The sequence below is a fragment of the Dipodomys ordii genome, unplaced genomic scaffold (genome assembly GCF_000151885.1).
Source record: "Dipodomys ordii isolate 6190 unplaced genomic scaffold, Dord_2.0 Scaffold123, whole genome shotgun sequence".
In the NCBI taxonomy this organism is placed as follows: Eukaryota; Metazoa; Chordata; class Mammalia; order Rodentia; family Heteromyidae; genus Dipodomys; species Dipodomys ordii.
The window spans coordinates 319,354-330,046 of record NW_012267339.1 but is presented as its reverse complement, the minus strand read 5'-3'; the positions used below and the strand labels follow the sequence as shown (position 1 = coordinate 330,046).

The 10,693-nt window shown below is 42.7% G+C and overlaps 1 pseudogene; it reads right to left on the bottom strand.

Moving 5' to 3' along the window:
* Window positions 1-2,868: 2,868 nt before the first annotated feature.
* On the bottom strand, window positions 2,869-3,305 carry LOC105995927 (annotated as a pseudogene).
* Window positions 3,306-10,693: the final 7,388 nt, after the last annotated feature.

Sequence of the window (10,693 nt, the reverse complement as noted above, 5' to 3'; positions counted from 1 at the left end):
TAATCCTAGCTAATCAGGAGGCTGAGATCTGAGTCAGGATCAAGATTCAAAGCCAGCCCAGGCAGGAAAGTTGTGTGAGACGCTTATTCCTAGTTAACTACCAAAATACCAGAAGTAGAGTTGTGGATCAAGTGGTAGAGTGCTAGCCTTGAGCAAAATAGCTTGGGGAGGCTGGGAAGGTGGCTCAGTGGTAGAGCACTTGCCTTGCATGCATGGCAGGCCCTCGATTCAATTCCTTAGCACCACATAAGCAAAAAGAAAAAAAAGCAGGAAGTGGCGCTGTGGCTCAAGTGGTAGAGCGCTAGCCTTGAGCTGAAGAGCTGAGGGACAGCACCCAGGCCCAGAGTTCAGGCCCCATGACCGGACCCCCCCCCAAAAAAAAAGCTTGGGGCCAGTGCCGGTACCCTGAGTTCAAGTCCCAGGACCTATACACACATGAAAATGATGGAAGGCATTGCAATGGTCCTCCTCTCAGGTAGACACGTGGCATGCTCTCCTGCCACTGAAATACTTCCGAGTCCCTGCACTCAGACCTTCTGAGTCAGTGTGGGGGAAATTTCTAGGGAAATTTGGGGAGGCCTGAGAAAACAATATTGAATGCCAGCTTAATAAGTGCAAAGTTCTGAGTTCAAACCCCAGTAATGGAAAAGAAAAACAAAGAAACAACATCAACAACATCAACAACAAAACAAAAAAGCTCTGAGTTGTGCGAGCAGGAGTGATATACTTGGTAGAGTGTCAACTGTAAGCAAGAAAGCCCACTGAGTGAGCACAAGGCCCAAGTTCAAGTCCTGGTACCATCCCCTCCCCCAGTAGGGAAGTTCAGCAGCATTTTCCCCCTTCTCCAGTGAGGTGAGGGGAAATTCTTCTATGCTACTTCCTGGTATTCATCCATGATGAAATAAGGTGAAGGCTTCTTCTCTACCCAATTAGCTGGTTTTCTCCTGTGGAGCCATGTGTTCAGGCCTTGTTTTGTGTTGGGCTGGCCAGGCAATCCGAGATGCTTCCTGCTGTACCTGTCTTGCTCTGAGCAGAGGGACACAGACCAATGTGTTCCGGATTCTTCCTTTTCCCCAAACTGGCTTGCTGTTCTTAGTGTAGCTATACTTCTGCCAGTACTTCTCCCTTGTGTTTTGCCTGGAGGGACTTGGAGAAAGAAAAGAGAAAAACAAAAACAAAAGCTAAAACCCAAACCAAAAACTTACCCCAAATTCAAAAGAAGTAAAACACAACAATAAAAATGTTCCAAGCTATATCCAGCTGACTAAGGTTGATTTACTTTCTCCTTTCTTTTTAGAGGTTTAAGATTAGATTAATTTGGGGCTGGGAAGGTGGCTCAGTGATAGAGTGCTTGCCTTGCATGCATGAGACCCTGAGTTTGATTCCTCAGCACCACATAAATAGAAAAGGCCAGAAGTGGTGCTGTGGCTCAAGTGGTAGAGCACTAGCCTTGAGCTGAAGAGTTGAGGGACAGCGCCCAGGCCCAGAGTTCAGGCCCCAAGACCAGACCAAAAATTAAAAAAAAAAACAAAAAACAAAAAACAAAGAAATAATTGCTACAGAAGATTTGGAGTCTATTATTTACTTTCTGTCTGCCATTAGTGTGTGTGTGGCTAGGAATTGAACCGAAGGATTTGTATATGCCAGACATGAGCTCTTTCACTGGTCTACTCCCTCTGATCAATTTGAGAGAGTGTGTGTGTGTGTGTGTGTGCGCGTGTGCGCGCGCGCGCGCGCACACACACACACACGTGCGCATGCGCTGGTCTTGGGGCTTGAGCTCAGGACTTGGGTGTTGTCCCTGAGCTTTTGTATTCAAGTCTAGAATTCTACACTTGAGCTAGAGCCTATCTGGCTTTTTGGTGGTTAGTTTGGAGAGTTAGTCTCTTGGGTTTGATTGCTCGGGCTGGCTTTGAACTGTGACCCTCAGATCTCTGCTTCCTGAGTCGCTAGGATTACAGACATGAGCCACCGGCGCCCAACTTGTGTTTCTTATTTTAACATAGCTGGGAGCATTTTGTCCATATCATTTAATCTTTTTTGTCTAATATTCTGTCATAAATATTTTCTCCTTTTATTTTTTGTAGTACTAGGAATTGAACCTGGGACCTCATGCTTACTAAGCAAGTACTCTACCATTTGAGCTACTCCCCACCTCTAGCCCCCCCAGAGCCCATGATGTCTAATTTTTTTTTTTTTGATGTTTAAATTGTAAACTGCTGGCTGGGTGCTGGTGGCTCTTAGCTACTCAGGAGACTGAGCTCTGAGCACCATGGTTCAAAGCCATCAAGGAAAGTCTGTGAGACTCTTATCTCTAATTAACCACCAGAAAACCAGAAGTGGCACTGTGGCTCAAGTGGTACAGTGCCCACCTTGAGCTCAAGAGCTGAGGGACAGCATCCAGCCGAGTTCAAGCCCCATGACCACCACCAACAACAACAAAAGAAAAACACAGATTGCAATACTGAAGATTATAAGGATGGCTACTAGGTCTTACAGTAATGTAGGATAGTAGTATGTATTCTCTGGCTTCTTTCAGAAATAATGTGAATTTTCAGCCCTGCTTGTACTATGTGAGAATGTCCCTTTTGTAAAAGGTACTTTTTTTTTAAACTAAAGAACACTTATTTCCTTTGCACTATAAGACTTTATCTGAGTACATAGCTAAATTGTTTCCACACCACCCCGTCTTGAAGGGTTAGTTAGTATGTGAGTGTTATAAAGTAGACAGGAACAGTTTGAAGGACTGGAACCAAACTTAACTGACAACGAACAACTTCTACCTAAATCATCACAGAAATGTTTAAGTAAAAAAGAAAAAAGAAGATACAATGAGGGCCTTCAATAGAAAGATCCTCATTTCATCTAATACATTCACTCGTGGCTATACTGTAACAAAATGGAAACAGCATCACTGTAATACAAACTCCCACTATAGCACATTGTACACAACTTTGTTCCAAGCCCACCCCCTGTGCACTAATGCTTCCAACTCAATTATTTCCCAGCCTGTTGGGCCTGCCGACGGAGTCCATAGAGCTTCTCTCTGATCCAGTTCTTGTTGTGAGGCTGGTATGTCTGGGTATCAGCTCGGTAAACAAGGCAGCTGAGATCTGCCAGATCGTCGATGAAATCAAACAACGGACTGATATCATATGTGATCGAGGGGCTGTTGGGATTCATTCTCTTCAGATGTTCTTCATACATTTTACAAACACCTCACATGCATTCATTCACAGATTCATGGTGTAAGTTCTGCCTTCTGGCCTCTTGGTAGGCTGCACCAGCAAAATGGTGTGTGGCATCAAGCTAAACCCTTCGCTGCCGCCGCCGCTACTTACGAGCCTAAAAAGTACTTTTTTAATAGATGCTTTTGGGCTCTAAATGAACTAAAACCAGAAGAGAGATTTGTTTGTTTGTTTTGCCAGTCCTTGAACTCAGGGCCTGGGCTCTGTCCCTGAGCCTCTCTGTGCTTAAGGCTAGCACTCTACCACTTGAGCCACAGCACAACCAGCTTTTTCTGTTTATGTGGTACTGAGGAATCAATGCCAGGGGTCATGCATGCTAGGCAGGCACTCTACCACTAAGCCACCTTCCCAGCCCCAAGACATTTTTTTTCTTTTTTAATCTGTCTTTGCTTCAGGAGATTCACCCTGTAGTCATCTTGGAACCCAGGAAGGACAAGATTGATGGATAACAAGTTTGCAAGGAGGGATGAAAGAAAATATCCCTAAGAAAAGGAAGAGCAGAGCTTCTGCAGGATGGACCACCCACCCAGCAACAGTGCTTATCTTGGCCAGCTTGCTTTCTTCAAATGCCAATAGCAATAACAACTTTTCTAGAATTCCTCAGTAATGATCAACCAGGCCATACTTTCAGCAGGACTGTTTAGTAATTCTGCATGCCTCTTACTTTCCCCCTTTCTTCCTCTTTTTAAACCCAAAGCTAAAATTTGAGCAATAGTACTAGTTTTGCCTTTTTCTCCAGCATACCAATGTCATGTCAATTAAACCTTTTTTCTCTGTCCTTCACTGTTATTCATCTTGTTACTTGGTGTGTTAGGCTACGTGCTAGACTTGACATCTGGAACCTCTCAGTTTGGGCCTAGGGCCTAAAGTTTGGATTCACTTTCACTTAACTGTTAAAAAACAGAGGTTAAAATGCCCTGAGTTATATCCCTAGGCTTGCTTTTAGTGAATTTTCTTTTCAAGTATTTTGTCCATTTTTGAGGTTTGTTTATGACAGGACAGGAGCCTGAACTCAAGCCTGGGTGCTGTCCCTTAACTTTTTCACTTTTTCCTCAGCTCTGTTTCTGGCTTTTTGATGATTAATTGGAGATAAGAGTCTCATAGACTTGCCTGCCTATGCTTGTTTTGAACTGTGATCCTCAGATCTCAGCCCCCTGAATAGCTAGGATTACAAGTGTGATCCACAGGCACCTACTGGCACCTAGCCTCAGAGGTATGATTTATTAAAAAAAATATTGAATTGGGCTTTTTACTTTGTATCATATCTACTTTTTCTATTACTGTTTAGGTAAACCTATGGGATCTGACAAATTTAAATCTCATGAATTTATCTAAAGTGTATTTGAATCTATAGGATTTTTATGGCTTTTCAGCTTCAAGAAGTTTCTCCTTGTGCTAATATTTTGACTTTGTACAAAAATTCCCACAACAGTTTAATCCATGTTCCTTTTTGTCCTTTCCCACGTACTTTACATTTTTAGCCTGAAGAGTCCCAGACATTTCTGTTGTTTTCCCAAACCTTTCTTTCACCTTCTGTTTGTAGAGAACAGTGATACATGAAATATTTCTTGTTCTTTGTAGAGCTAGTTGTCAAAATTTAGGTGCATGCATAAATGTCCTTTGAATTTGTAAGCACAGACGATAATATTAGAAGCTGGATATGATGGCTCATGTCTGGCTCATGTCTGTTATTCTAGCTAGTTAAGAGGTGGAGTTCAGGAGGATCTTCATTAGAGGTCAGTCCTAGGTAAGAAGTTCACAGGTCTCCTTTTTAATCCATAAAAGCTAGCTATGGTAACATGTATCTATCATCAGCTATCAAGGTAGCATGGAGGATCGAGGTCCAGATCTACTTCTGATCTGTGGACCTGAGTAGTTGTCTCTTTTATACCTGGTCCTGTTATCAACTACTTTTATTCCCATTTCTGTGTACTCCAGGGAAATATACACAGTCTGAGAATTAGACTAGGATTTTTTTTTTTGTCGGTCGTGGGGCTTGAACTCTGGGCCTGGGCACTGTCCCTCAGCTCTTTAGCTCAAAGCGAGCGCTCTACCACTTGAGCTACAGCGCCACTTCCGGTTTTCTGGTGGTTTATTGGAGATAGGAGTCTCATGGTCTCTCCTGCCCGGGCTGGCTTTGAACCGCGATCCTCAGATCTCAGCCTCCTGAGTAGCTAGGATTACAGGTGTGAGCCACTAGCGCCCGGCTAGACTAGGATTTAAATACCAATGTTACAATTTACTTGCTTGATAATTTTGGATATAACTCCTGGGTCTTTGTTCCTTATCTGGAAGCTAGGGGAATTGTTCTAGGGCAGAGGCCTAACTGGAGGGCACTGTAGAGGTAAGTAGACAGACTTGTCCCAGTTCATCAAATAAGACAAGGAAGGAGTCAGGGGTGGGGGTGGAGGGTGGAGGGGGCAAGATGGTCAGAGAAAAATCTGTTATGATCTTAGGCATTCTGAGGAAAGGTGCAAAGTAAGCACTTCAGCTCACTGGGAGCTTTAAGGTGAAATTGACACAGAGTGAGAGATGTACATAATAGTACCATCCAGGTCAAAGTGTGGTCTGTTGATCATTATCTCCGTTCTGTTTTTAGGAGAGGTACTTCAGAACTTGCTTTTGTAATCTGGTTCCATAAGAAGGTTCCAGGCTGAAGCCCAGTCAGTATAGGTAATAGTCCTCATTTGGAGGATGTTCTTTCTTGTGAGGTTCTGCTATTTTTTTCCTTGGCGAGCCAACCCAGATGCCCCTCAGTGGACAAATGGATCATGAAAATGTAGTATATGTACACAATGGAATTGTATGCTTCCATCAGAAAGAATGGCATTGCTTCATTTATAGGAAATGGGAAGGCTTGGAAAATTATATGAAGCGAAATAAGCCAGGCCCAAAGAAACTAGAGCTGCACAGTTTCCCTCATTTGTAATAATTAGAATATGACTATAAATATACAAGTTAACCCCATAGATAGTAAAAAAAATTACACTTGAACATGATTAAACAGCAATGTAAACATTCATACAGTGAGAACAAAAAAATGGATATTTTGGGGCTGGGAAGGTGGCTCAGTGGTAGAGCGCTTGCCTTGCATGCCTGAGGCCCTGGGTTCGATTCCTCAGCACCACATAAGAAAAAAGAAAAAAGCCGAAAGTGGCGCTGTGGCTCAAGTGGTAGAGCACTAGCTTTGAGCTGAATTGCTGAGGGACAGTGCCCAGGCCCAGAGTTCAAGCCCCACAACTGGACTCCCCCCCAAAAAAAAGGATATTCTTAGGAGAGAGAGGATCATAAAGGCTCAATAGCTATGTGCATATGATCATATAAAATGATGCTTATCAAAATGAACTCCAAGAAATGGAAACACGAGTTTTTTTTTTTTATTTTACTGTTTGCAGTTTTCTTGTTGTTGTTTCTTTGGTTTATTCCCTTTTGTTGCTATTTTTGATTCCTGTTCCCTTTGTCTTGTATATAAATTTATCTGAGGGGAAGGGTAACTACAGAAACAATGGAACAAAGTGTGAACCAATTCAGCAGTGATACCCATTAGACACTATGTTAGAAATAAATTGTACAACTTGGGGGATAGGAGGGTTGTTGGAGAAAACTGGGAGCCAGTGAGGGAGTGGGTGACACTGTTCAAAAGAAATGTACTCATTATCTGACTTGTGTAACTATAACCATTCTGTATATCATCTTTACAATAAAATTAAAAGAAAAAAATTATTACTCTAAAAAAAAGATATCAATCAGTTCTTCCCTTCCTGGAACCTAAGGTGATTGCAGGAGAAATTCAAATATCACTTGGAGGCAGAAATGGCAAGCCTTTTTCTTGTGCTTATTACCGAAAGGTCAGTGTAGCTATCCCAATTCTTTTTTTTTTGTCAGTTGTGGGGCTTGAACTCTGGGCCTGGGTGCTGTCCCTCAGTTCTTCAGCTCAATGCTAGCACTCTACCACTTGAGCCACAGCACCACTTCCAGTTTTCTGCTGGTTAATTGGAAATAAGAGTCTCATGGACTCAGGGCTGGCTTTGAACTGCAATCCTCAGATTTCAGTTTCCTAAATAGTTAGGATTACAGGCATTAGCCACGGGCGCCTGGCCTAATTTTTGTCTCTAGGTTTTTAGACCCCGGGTCCAAAGTTTGAGAGTCCCATTTAGGTCCAGCCACTTGCTCCCATATGCCAAATAGAGGCATACATGGTCAGCCGGGCATTACTGGCTCATTCCTGTAATGCTAGATATGCAGGAGGCTGAGATCTGAGGATCGCCATTCAAAGCCAGCTGAGGCAGGAAAGTCCATGAGACTCTTATCTCCAATAAAGCAGAAGAAAAATAGAAGTGGTACTGTGGCTCAAGTGGTAGAGTATTTGTCTTGAGCTGAAGAGTTGAAGGATATCGCCTAGGCCCAGAGTTCAAGCCCCACAACTGACAAAAATAAAACAAAAGAGACAAGGTGAAGGACAGAGTAATGAGATTTGTTATTACATCATAGCTATGGGGAGATAGCATGTCAGTACAACTTCAGCCATCTTCAGAGCTTTAGATATTGATTTCTGGTTAAATAGGGAGAATTGGGGGATAGGGGTGTAAAAGGTATGTAGTTAAAACAGTACCCAGTTTCAAGTCTAGCCTGGCTGACCATTATCTATATCTTCATCCTTGGAGGAGTTCTGGAGGAGTTTTTTTTTTTAATCACTTTATTATTGGAACAGAACAGGAACAAGATGATCTCCTGAGTTTTGAGCTTTTTTTTCAGATGATAAGGCTTTCCCGTTTGAGGGGTAGGTTACAGGCCACAGAAGATGTTTATCATTGAATATTTTCTTTCCTCCTGAAGCCCTAGGTGATTCAGATCAAAGGGCACAGATACCAAGTTGTGGGACTTTTAGTTAATTCACAGGGCCCTACAAAAGCATCTTTTCAGTTGCCTCTTAAAAAAGAAGCAGCAAACGTGACAATAATGTTTTATTCGAAAAGGAATATATTTTCAATTCATGATGGGAATTTATCATGCAAGGTTTTTATTGAAGTTGAGGGACTTGGTGAAATTCTTCCTCAGGACCACTTCAGGAGGCTTGTTTCTGGGCTTGGGTCTTTATTTTGTTGAGTTGGATATCTATAGTTCCAAGCACTTCAGCTAGAATAAAGCTTTTCATTAATCCTTAGGTGAGTAAAAGACTCAAAAATATCTCTGTCATCTCGTGACATAGGTGAGCTGTTTTGTCTTAACAGATGCTGGTCACCTGCCAATCTAGCAGTTTAAATTACAACATTTTCTCTCATAAACTTAGGGATCTCTTCCTGTGTTTTAGATTCCCTTTGCATATTCCCATTACTCATGGCTGCTACCTGGCACTTTCAGTTAATTTGGGGGCCCAAGTAAGGAGTCAGTGTTTTGTAGGAAAAGCAGCTTATAAGTACCTATTACAATACCATCGTCATTTTTCTAACCAATCATTTGAACCCTACAGCTGCTTTAACCCTTTCTTAGCTATTCTATAAGCTATATATCGTAATGGGAAGTATAATGTGAGATCTGAGAGTTAATGTTAGTAATTAAGCTTGGAATACAAAGCCAAGTGTTGGTGGCACAGTCCTATAATCCTCGCTTCTCAGGAGTCTGAGATTGAGGATTACAGTTTGAGGCCAGTCAAGGCAGAAAAGTCCCTGAGATATTTTTTTTTTTTTTTTTGTCGGTCATGGGGCTTGAACTCTGGGCTTGGGCGCTGTCCCTCAGCTCTTCAGCTCAAGGTGAGCGCTCTACCACTTGAGCCACAGCAGCCCTTCCATCCCTGAGATCTTTATCTCCAATGAACTAGCAGAAAAGCAGGGAGTAGAGCTTTGGCTCAAGTGGTAAAATGCTAGCCTTGAGCAGAAAAAGCTCTGGCCCTGGGTTCAAGAGCCCATACTGGCACTTGCATGTACACACACACATACATACTTACACAACATTGGAATGAAAGAACATGAGTTGCCAGTAGTTCAAGAATATTAAGCAAAATTAGTACTTGGATAAGTAATCAAATTAATTCCAACAGAATCGATGTAGTTTATAAACTTGCTATTTGATAAATTCTAATATTGTAGAAAGACATAAGTATATTCTGCTTCTGACATAGTTTGCTCACAACAAACTTCTCTTAATTTATGTATAAGACTAAACTTATGGGCTGGGAAGGTGGCTCAGTGGTAGAGCACTTGCTTTGCATGCATGAGGCCCTGGGTTTGATTCCTCAGCACCACATAAGCAGGAAAAAAAAAAAAAAAAGCCGAAGTGGCACTGTGACTCAAGTGGTAGAGTGCTAGCCTTGAGCTGAAGAGCTGAGGGACAGTGCCCAGGCCCAGAGTTCAGGCCCCACAACCGGATCAAAAAAAAAAAAAAAGACTAAACTTATCCCTCAGTGTGCATTATCTGCTTGGCTCTCTTTACATACAGCCTTGTGTTTACCTTTGATGGCCTCCACAGAGAGGTTCTGTGCCAGGGATGTTTTCAGAGGATGTTTGACTGAGGTAGTTACTACATTTCAGCTCAGAAGCAGCTACAGAGGAGGAACCACAGATGTTCTGCAAATGTTTCGTTTTGATTTTTTGGGTCTGGTCATGGGGCCGGAACTCTGGGCCTGGGCGCTGTTCCTCAGCTCTTCAGCTCAAGGCTAGCGCTCTACCACTTGAGCCACAGCGCCACTTCCGGCTTTTTTTCTTTTTGCTTATGTGGTCCTGAGGAATCGAACCCAGGGCCTCATGCATGCAAGGCAAGCACTCTACCACTGAGCCACCTTCCCAGCCCCTCTGCAAATGTTTTAAGATTAAAAGAGATCAAAGTCATTTAAGGGGGAGATGAGACGGGATAGATAGATGAGAAGACAAGAAAAGTAGGGTATTTTAAAGAAATATCAAAAGGACCAGACTCAAACATTAGAATCATGAATTAAAACACTAAAAAACCTCATGCATGTAATTCTAGCTTTTCAGGAGCCTGAGTTCTGAGGATCAAAATTTGAAGCCATGCCTTGCATGCACAAGACCCTGGGTTCAATTCTTCAGCACCACATAAGCAGAAAAAGCCGGAAGTGGTGCTGTGGCTCAAGTGGTAGAGCGCTAGCCTTGAGCTGTAGAGCTGAGGAACAGCGCCCAGGCTCAGAGTTCAGGCCCCAGACTGACCAAAACAAAACAAAACAAAACAAAAACAAAAACAAAAAAAATTGAAGCCACCCTGAGCAAGAATCGTCTGTGAAATTCTTATCTCCAATTAGTCATCAAGAAAGATGGAAGTAGAGCTGAGACTCAAGTTGTTTTAGAAACATAGCCTTGAGCACAAAAGCTCAGGGACATGGGGCTGGGAAGGTGGCTCAGTGGTAGAGCACATGCCTTGCATGCATGAGGCCCTGGGTTTGATTCCTCAGCACCACATAGGCAGAAAAAGCTGGAAGTGGTGCTGTGGCTCAA